General features: G+C 55.1%; 1 non-coding gene across 1 annotated transcript; it reads left to right on the top strand.

Moving 5' to 3' along the window:
* Positions 1-215: 215 nt before the first annotated feature.
* On the top strand, positions 216-324 carry LOC140692320 (U6 spliceosomal RNA). Its single transcript, XR_012067891.1, has one exon. It is a non-coding gene; the product is annotated as a U6 spliceosomal RNA (small nuclear RNA).
* The last annotated feature ends 9,646 nt before the right edge of the window (positions 325-9,970 follow it).

The raw sequence follows: 9,970 nt of genomic DNA on the forward strand, positions 1-9,970 counted from the left end.
TGTGGCCATTTCTCTGACGTTTACCTCCCGTTGTCCAGCTTCCGTCTGCAGGGCTTCAGGAGACGGAGCGTTTTCGTACTCAATGATGCCAAGGCAAAAGGGTGAGAGAAAATGGGAAACATTCGTGGAGAGGGTCCTAGGCAGATAGTGGAGGCAACTAGAAGACCTTCAGTCTCCGGGCTGGCTTTCAGGTTGAGACAAAAACCCTAAGGAAAGCGCTTGCTGCCACAGCACATAGACTAACATGGGAACCATCCAGAGAAGATCAGCACGGCCCCTGAACGTGGACGACACACGCCCATGCGTGAAGCGTTCCATAGTTTTAGTGAAGTCAGTCACCCAGGGAAAGACAGATATCCTATGCCATCACTTCTAGGTGGGATCTGAAAGTAAGTCAAGACACCCATCCATACATAAATAACTCCATTTTAAAAAGACTCCGAGGAACCTATTTACAAAACAGAAACAGACTGGACTCGCAGACATGGAAAAGAAACCGATGGTTAACACAGGGGACAGGGTAGGGTGGAGGAACGGGGTAAGGCGGAGGGATAAATCAGGAGTTTGGGATTAGCAGATATAAACCACCCTATACAAACTAGGTACACAAGTAGGTCCTACTGTCTAGCACAGGGAACTATGTTCAATAGCTTGTAATAACCTATCCTGAAAAAGTATACGTGTGTGTGTGTGTGTGTGTGTGTGTGTGTGTGTGTGTGTGTGAATAAGTGAATCACTATGCCGTACGTCATAAATGAACACAACATTGTAAGTCAACTATACTTCCATTGACAGAGAGTTCCTACAATAAGCAGGCAGACAGACCGACAGACCGTCAGACAGACAGGCAGGCAGGCAGACAGACAGACAGACAGACAGACACACACACACACACACACACACACACACACACACACACACTGTCTGTCTGTCTGTCTGTCTGTCTGTCTGTCTGTCTCTCTCTCTCTCTCTCTCTCTCTCTTTCTCTGTCTGTCTGTCTATCTGTCTGTCTCTCTTCTAAGGGTGGAGAAGAGTTTGCTGAGCTATTTCGGGGGCCCTCTCATCCTAGTTCCTATCTCCAAGTTGGTTCAAAGTCCAAAAGGCCGTCAAGCACTTAGTCAGATAGGTCCCTCGAAGAATACCTCCCACATCACGATGACAGACTTCTTAGGCCAGCCGAGAAGGTCCTTCAGTTCTGTGCCCATCTTGGCTCTAAGTTGATGTCAGTCCTCCAGGATCCAAGAAAGCCACGTTGGAAAACAAGTGGTGATTTTGATGGGACAGAAGATCAGTCATTTGGGGGGCGAAGGGTGGGGTAGGGAGAGATACCAGCCTGTCTGTCTGTTTTCATCCAGTGTGGGAGCCTTCCCAAAGAGATAACTCGAGAAGAGAGAAACGGGGAGTTGACAAAGAACACGTGCGGTGGCGTGCCCTCCCCCCACCCCAGGAGAAGGCCAAGCCAGAAGTCCCTCCGGATGGCGGGCTCTGGACTCCGGCTTCCAGGGGAAGCGATATTTTTTCCTCCCCATTTCAGGCCCGGAAGAAGAGGGAGAGGCAGAGTGTCCTTCTCGGGCATCCGTTGTTTCTGAAGCACGCTTGTTGCCGAAAGATCGGCCCCCGTCCCCGATGAGCCCAAGAATCCAGAGACAAGGCCTTGGAGCTTAGAAGAAAAGAGGTCATTTTATCGCTCTGCCGGGCAAAGGGGATTCACAGCAGGCTAGCGTCTTCAAAACTGTGTACCCACCTTGGGGATGGAGTGGGTGGGGTGGTTCTAGAGCCATAGCTCAAACAATCAAGCATCGATCACCATCCACAGAATCGTTTTCTCATCAGAAGACTCAGCATGGTGTCACGATGCCTCCCAGGTGACCCATTCTATAGAGGCTGGCGGTTAGATCTCATTATCTCATAAGCACTCAAGGTGTGGCCTTCTTGGTCACTCAGGCTATTTTGTCAGGTCAGTAGTCCCGTGACCGACCGACCTTCTCCTCGGAGAAGGACTCAGAGACCCAGCACGATGATGACTTGCAATGACTGAAATACAGTAGAAACAGTAAGATCGATAGCTTCCAGTTTCAACAACGGGCCTGGAACCGTGAGCAGCAACCGGTCAGTCAGAAGAGTCGACCGTTTTAAGGGCGAGCATAAGAAACCGAATGACACCCCCCCCCAAGCAAATGAATGAATGAATGACCTAATGATCCTCCCCTCCTCTCCCCCCCCCCCCCCGCCCAAAAACGAAGCAATCCGTTAGCCTAATTCCGGCCATTTTATTCATCCTCCTTCACCCTGAAGCCCCAGTCAGCCACGTGCCACAGTGGTCTGTTTTCTGGTTTCCTCCACCACCCCAACCCCCACCAACGACCACCCCGCCAACATCCCCCCATGCCCAACCACCACCCCAAGCGCGGGACTGGACGGGGGTGCTGGGGGCTGAGGGGGCGGCGATGGCGGCTTGAGGTGAGGGTGGGGAGTGTTCCGCCCAGATCGTATAGGAAGCTCAAACACAGCTGCAGTACGAGACGAGATGGTAGATTTCTGTGAGTCCTCCCTCCTCTTAAAATCCTTCCTAAGGAGGAGACAGACAGAAAGAGAAACATCACCCTCACTCCCAACGCCTCCTGTGCCCTCGTTGCACCCCAAAACAACAACAAGAAAAACAAAAACAAACACAACCACAAATAACTCGCTGTCCCTGGGGAAGAAGGTTTCGATGGCATGGGGATATCATTCTAAACTTCATTCCCTCTTCATCACATTTCATGGAAACCGATTGCAATCTATGAGGCCCTGTGAAGGTAGGGGTTGGGGGGTTAGGGAGGAGGGAGGGAAGGGAAGGGGGGGAGAGAGAGAGAGAGAGAGAGAGAGAGAGAGAGAGAGAGAGAGAGCGAGCAGAGGAGAGGAGGGATAAAAGGGGAGAGGACAGGAAAGGAGAGGAGGGAAAAGAGGGGAGGGAAGGGGAAGTGAGAGGAGGCGAGGGGAGAGGAGAGGAGTGGAGGGGAGGGGAGAAGAGAGGAGCGGAGGGGTGAGGGGGGAAGGGAGGGGAGAACAGGGAAGAGGAGAGGAGGGGAGAGGAGAGGAAAGAGAGACAAGGGAGACAGACAGAAAGGCACACGCGCGCGCGCGCGCGCGCACACACACACACACACACAGAATAGCGAAATGGAGAGAGAGACAGAGAGAGAGAGACAGACAGACAGACAGACACGGATCTAGGTCAGGGAGACTACACATGGGTATTCTTCTGAGTGATTTTATGTGTTTTCTCAATCGCCACCTATGGAGATAAAAGTCGCTCCCATAAGATGAAGGGAGTCCTTCTGCCACTGCCCCCGGCCCCGCCCTCCAGCACCGCTTGTGTTTGTCAGGGATTCCAAGCCAAAGCACGTGGAGGAGTGGGAGAGCTTCCTGGCGGCCCAAGGGGGAGGAAAGTCCGGCAGCATGAGAGAGGTAGTTGGCACGGGGAAGCTGGAGGCAGGCTGACGAGAAGATGGGTGAGGGGGCAGGGAGGAGGGTTTCCCAAGTTGGAGCGCCAAGACGAGGGAGGGGAGCCGTCGGTGGTCGCGTTCTGACCCCGACCCCGACCCAGACTGGAGCGGATCCCTGAAAGGAGGCGGTTCGGGCTCTCCGGCCGAGAACGCCCCTCTCTTCCTCTTTGTGCAGAAACACCTTCCGCGGACCGAGAAAGTCCATCCCGAGACCCTCGTCGGAAGAGTCCTTTCCAGACCCATCACGATCCTCCTGGGCCAAGGGGTCCAGGGGATGGGGCGGGGCCTCCATTCGATCCGTCTTCCGTCCGTCCATCCATCCGCAAGATCTTGAATATCCATGTAGGATTCCGGATGGTAGCAGTTTTCCAGGATCCTCCAGATCCTTGTAAGACCTCTCCTGGCAGATTCGACCCCTAGGTCGTACCGCGCAGCACAGGGCACTAGATTCAGTCCCTCGGGACGAGGGTTCCTGAAAAAGACCAGGAAAAAGAAGAACACAATCACTATGGTGTGCACCAGCCAGAAACCAGCACAACCTCGTCACTCTAACAGACTTACCAAAGGCGGGGTGAGGAGAGAAAGTCATAGGATGGCTACCATCCCTCCCACCCCCACCCCACACGCCAAGCCCCCCAGCCCATCGTCATCCCTGCTCCCCTCCCCCTCCCCCTCCCCTCCATCGACGCCCGCCTCCCGCTTGTACCCCACTCCTCTGAACCCAGCACCACCCACCTCGGCCTGGACGTGCTCGGCTCGGCTCGGCTCGGCTCGGCTCGGCTCGGCTCGGCCCGGCCCGGCCCGGCCCGGCCCGGCCCGGCCGTCCGGCCGACTTCTTCGCAGTGTCTAAAATAGCGCCCGGCCGACAGGCAGGTGGCACACGGCACCCGGCAGGGGAGCGAGCGGGACGGTTCGGGATCTCTGGGCGGCGGGGACACGCGGCCGGACAACCAGGAGCACGGACGGCCTGGCGTGCGTTTCTCCGCTCGGGGGGCCTCGACCAGGGACTGTGGTACGGGGAACGGGGACACACACACACACACACACACACACACACACACACACACACACACACCCACACCCACCCCTTCACCCCCACCCCCACCCCCACCTCTGACAGCTTTCATTTGTTTTCGGCCGACCGTCCCTCGATGAGGTACAAGTGCCGGGGCTGGGGCTGGGGCTGGGGGGTGGAGTTCCTCCCTCCACAACGACCCCACACGGGCTCTGTTCCAGTCACCCGAGTCCTCTTCCAAGTGAGACCACAGGCCTCCATCACCCGGCGTGAGCACTCGGGGGAAAAAGTCACCATCCTCATCGCTCCGCTCCACCTCTACACGTGAAGAACAGTTCCCAGCCCACGCCACTCAACCCCACCCCAGGCCCCGATGCCACCCACCGCAGTGGAGAGAAACGAGACGAATCCACAGACGTCCATCCATCCGATGAAGAAACGGACGGCCCCATTCCAAGGAAGCATAGATATCTAGTCAGGAGATTCATGGAGTACTATGGAGGCGGTGGGAAAGGGGGGGAGGGGTGTTGCGGTGGGGAGGGCCTAGAGATCCAGCAGTACAGCTCGTGCTTAGCATGCAAAAAATAAAGGCCCAGGGTTCAATCCCCAGCACCTACTCTTCAAAAATAACCCGCGGAGAAGCAAGACGGCGGAGTAGAAGGACACTCGTAGCTCACCCTCTCCCACAAATACACCAAAACTCACATCGACGGACCCACTCGGCCAATCAGAGCACCTGCGGAACTCCGACAGAACACCGCCCTCTTCGAAAGACAAAGACGCCCAAAATCTGGTAGGAGAAAAGGAGAAAAGAAAGAGTAAAAAGCAAAACAGGGCGGGAGGGACAGGTCCCGCGGGGAGGGAGCGGCAGAGGAGGAATAGGGCTCGTTCGCCAAAACTGCCCCTCTCCAACGGAGAGGCCGACGGGACGGAGGGGGCGCCCCCGAGCCTCAGATCTACCCAGAGCACCCCTTGACCGACCGATCCAAGTGAAACGGGCACAGAGGGTCCCCGCGACACCCAGCCCGAGTCGCAGGCCGGCAGCCAGGGGCCGGGACAGGCCGCACGAGCCGGGCGGAGGACCAGGGCGGCGGCCGGGAGGGGATACAGAGCAGAACAACCCGCCCCCCCCCGCCCCCCCCGTACATGACGGGAAAAGAAAGGCAAAGCAACACGGCCGGTGTGCCCTGGGGGGAGGGGCGCCGTAGCCTCCGTCTCCTCAGATCCGCGGCGCCATCACCGGCGCTTCTCGCGAGAAGAGAGGCGGGACGCAGCCACAGCCGCCATAGCCTCTGGCGTGCAGCATGCGGGCGGGGGCGGGGCCGAGACTCGAATCCGCACCCGGGGGCTCCGCAGCCTTCTAGGCAGGACTGAGATTCGTTTACAGCCCGAGGCAGATAGGATATTTCTGCCCCGGTACCTCAGAGAACTCGCGCCACCATGACTAAGAAGGAGCCGAGTTTGGGGACGCAGCTAGGGGCGGGGCGGTTCCACGGTCTTCCCCGAGCCCACCTACGGAGAGGAGCGCCGCCGACCCGAGTCGGAGCACACAGCCGCACAGAGCAGCGGAACGACCGGGGCCGGGAGAGGGCGGGCGGCCAGCCAGCCACCCTCCTTCCCGGGAGGAACGCAGCATCCGACCGCGGTGCCGGGAACACGTCCTTCCCCCACCCCCCTTTTTTTTTCCTTTTCCTTTCTCTTTTTTAATCTCTCTTCTATCGGTTTTACCTTCTGTTACCTTTTTAACCTTGACTTTTGAACAGTCGTCTACGTTGACGGTTTTAATCCCTTTTAAATGTTTCCTTGAAAATCTTTTTATTCTTCTTATTTTTAAACATCCACCCCCTTTCCTTTTTCTCTTCTCTTGGTTTAGATCTCCTGTTATTGATTATTTACAGGTTTCAGATATCGTTTCTCGATTTTTTTTTTCTCCTTTTTATTAAGGTTATTAAAAGACGTCTCAACTCGATCGCTCTTCTGCTTCCACTTACTCTTCTATTACTGATTACACAGTGTCTTCAAACCTTTTCTTTCTCCCTCCTTTTCAAATCCTGTGTTTTATCTCTTGTTAAAATCTGTTCTATTTCCGATTACCTTTTAAAAATTTACTTTTGAAACAATTGTGTTTTATTTTCTGATCTTTTCTATTTTTTAAAGGCTTTTAGAAGACGTCTCAACTCGATCGCTCTTCTGCTTCCACTTGCTCTTCTATTATTGCTTGTACACTGTTTTCAAACCTTTTCTTCCTCCATTCTTTTAAAATCCGGCTCCCCCACCCCCCTCCCCCTCCCACCGTCTCTGTCTCTGTCTCTCTCTCTCCCCCTATCCCCCTCTCCGTCTCCCTCTATCTCCCTCTCCCTCTCTCTCTCTCTCTGTCTCTCTCTCTCTGTCTCTCTCTCTCTGTCTCTCTCTCTCTCTCTCTCTCTCTCTCTCTCTCTCTCTCTCTCTCTCTCTCCCCCTCTCCCCCCCTCTGCCCCCCTTTTAAAGTTTTATTCCTCTATAGGCTTTAGATAAATACCTAAACTCCTTAAGGACCACAATAGATAACTGATACTCCTTAAGCCACAGTGCCAGAGAGATAGGAGCAGCATGAGGAAGCAGAGGAACCACTCCCAATGAAAAGAGCCAGAGAAATTCCCTGAAAGCACGATCCACAAAATAGACACGGATGGCCTGCTAGATCAAGATTTCAAAAAAGGAGAGATCCAAGTACCGAAGGAACTCCAAGTGATAGTGTTTAGATGTATACTGTACGTCAAAAACGAAATCGAAGCTCTAAAGAAGAGTCAAGGAGAACTGGTCAGCTCATTGGCTGACATGAGAAGTGGTCTAAAGGCTGTCCAAAGGAGGCTAGATCACGCCGAGGAGCGAATAAGTGGCCCAGAAGACAGGACAACAGAAAGAACCCAATCAGAACAGCTGAGAGAAAAACAAAGAAAGAACAACGAAAACAATCTCAGGGACCTACGGGACCATCGAAAGCGTGCCCATCTACGCACAATAGGGGTTCCAGAAGGGGAAGGAAGAAGCAAGGGGGTCGAAAAGGTATTTGAAGAAAGCATGACTGACAATTTCCCAGCTCTAAGGAAGGAATCCGATATCCAAGTCCAGGAGGCTCAGAGGGTGCCAAACAGGGAGAACTCAAACAGACCCACACCGAGACCTATCCTAATCCAGATGGTCAGAGTCAAGGAGAAAGCAATGATCCTAAATGCCTTTAGGCAAGAGAAAAACAAAGAGTGAGTTCCAAGGGAACCCCCATAAGGCTCTCAGCGGATTTCTCTCCACAAACACGTCAGGCCAGAAGGGAGTGGCAAGATCTATTGAAATTCCTGAATGAAACACAAAACAAAACAAAACAAAACAAAACAAAACAAAACAAAACAAAACAATGCAGCCTAGGATACTCTATCCAGCAAAGCTATCCTTTAGAATAGAAGGAGAGGTAAAGAACTTCACAGACAAGCAAAAACTAAAAGAGTTTTGCAACACTCAACCCATGCGAAAAGAAACATCCACAGGTCTACTCTAAATAGAGAAGAAGCAGGACGGTACAAACATGAGACACTCATCCCCGGAAAGGTGATCACTACCGTTCATTCCAAACAGAATAAACACAAAATTGTAAAAGAAGACATCTAAACCATCAGGAGTGACAGAGGGAAGCAAGAAAATAGAGAGACTTTTATTTTCCCCCCTTCTCCTTCCTTTCTTTCTCTTTGAAACGTTTTGTTCTCGGTAGGATGGGCTTGAGATTCTATTACTATCTGTTTCGTACAGTTATAGTCCTAGGTGAACAGATTTCCAAAAAAAAACACGAACGAACGAACGAACGAACGAACGAACGAACGAACAATACAGAAACAGACCGACAGATTACAAACTTGAGGTTGTCAGGGGTAAGGGCGGTGGGACGGGACTGGGATCTCCACATGTAGAATAGATAAACACGATGGTACCGTGGAACACGGGGAAGAAAAGTTAAAAAAAAAAAATCAAATAAGCCAAATGACGCCTACCCGCCCGAAGAAAGAAAAGTCCATAGACACGGACACGCATGCGTACAGACACCGCATACAGAGAGAGAGAGAGAGAGAGAGAGAGAGAGAGAGAGAGAGAGAGAGAGACAGACAGACAGACAGACAGACAGACAGACAGACAGACAAAGACAGACAAAGACAGACATACTTAAGCCAAGCATGCAAACTAAAAATCCCTACATGACGTGAAGCAACCCAGATCATCCAATAACCAAGGACGCCCGGTCAACTAGAGATCCTTGGGGCCACAGGAGGCCAGGTAAGCCGCATAGGCACACAGAGTACAATCCCTCGGGCCGCGGGCAGCTGAGAGGGCCGCGACAGCTGGTCGAACGCGTTGTGGGGGGGGGATCCACTGGGAGATCCCCTCGGGCCGCGACGAGACAGAGGGCCGCGGCGGCTGGTCGACCTCGTGGGGGGGGATCCACTCAGAGATCCACTCGGGACGCGATGAGAGAGACACAGAGAGAGAGCCGCGACGGCTGGTCGACCTCGTGGGGGGGGATCCACTCAGAGATCCACTCGGGACGCGAAGAGAGAGAGACAGAGAGAGAGCCGCGACGGCTGGTCGACCTCGTTGGGGGGGGGGGGGGGATCCACTCGGAGATCCCCTCGGGCCGCGACGAGGCAGAGGGCCGCGACGGATGGTCGACCTCGTGGGGGATCCAGTCGGGGATCCCGTAAGGACACAGGGAGCGTGAGGGCGAGAGGGCGAGAGGGCCGCGGCGGCTGGTCGACCTCGTGGGGGGAGGGGATCCACTCGGAGATCCCCTCGGGCCGCGACGGCTGGTCGACCTCGTTGGGGGGGGGGGATCCACTGGGGCCGCGGCGGCTGGTCGACCTCGTGGGGGGGAGGGGATCCACTCGGAGATCCCCTCGGGACGCGATGAGAGAGACACAGAGAGAGAGCCGCGACGGCTGGTCGACCTCGTTGGGGGGGGGGGGGGGAATCCACTCGGGGATCCCGTAAGGACACAGGGAGCGAGAGGGCGAGAGGGCGAGAGGGCCGCGGCGGCTGGTCGACCTCGTGGGGGGAGGGGATCCACTCGGAGATCCCCTCGGGCCGCGACGGGACAGAGGGCCGCGACGGCTGGTCGACCTCGTGGGGGGGGGATCCACTCAGAGATCCACTCGGGACGCGATGAGAGAGACACAGAGAGAGAGCCGCGACGGCTGGTCGACCTCGTGGGGGGGGATCCACTCAGAGATCCACTCGGGACGCGAAGAGAGAGAGACAGAGAGAGAGAGCCGCGACGGCTGGTCGACCTCGTTGAGGGGGGGGGGATCCACTCGGAGATCCCCTCGGGCCGCGACGAGGCAGAGGGCCGCGACGGATGGTCGACCTCGTGGGGGATCCAGTCGGAGATCCACCCGGGCCGCGACGGGACAGAGGGCCGCGACGGCTGGTCGACCTCGTGGGGGGGGAT

The sequence above is a fragment of the Vicugna pacos genome, unplaced genomic scaffold (assembly GCF_048564905.1).
Source record: "Vicugna pacos unplaced genomic scaffold, VicPac4 scaffold_5, whole genome shotgun sequence".
In the NCBI taxonomy this organism is placed as follows: Eukaryota; Metazoa; Chordata; class Mammalia; order Artiodactyla; family Camelidae; genus Vicugna; species Vicugna pacos.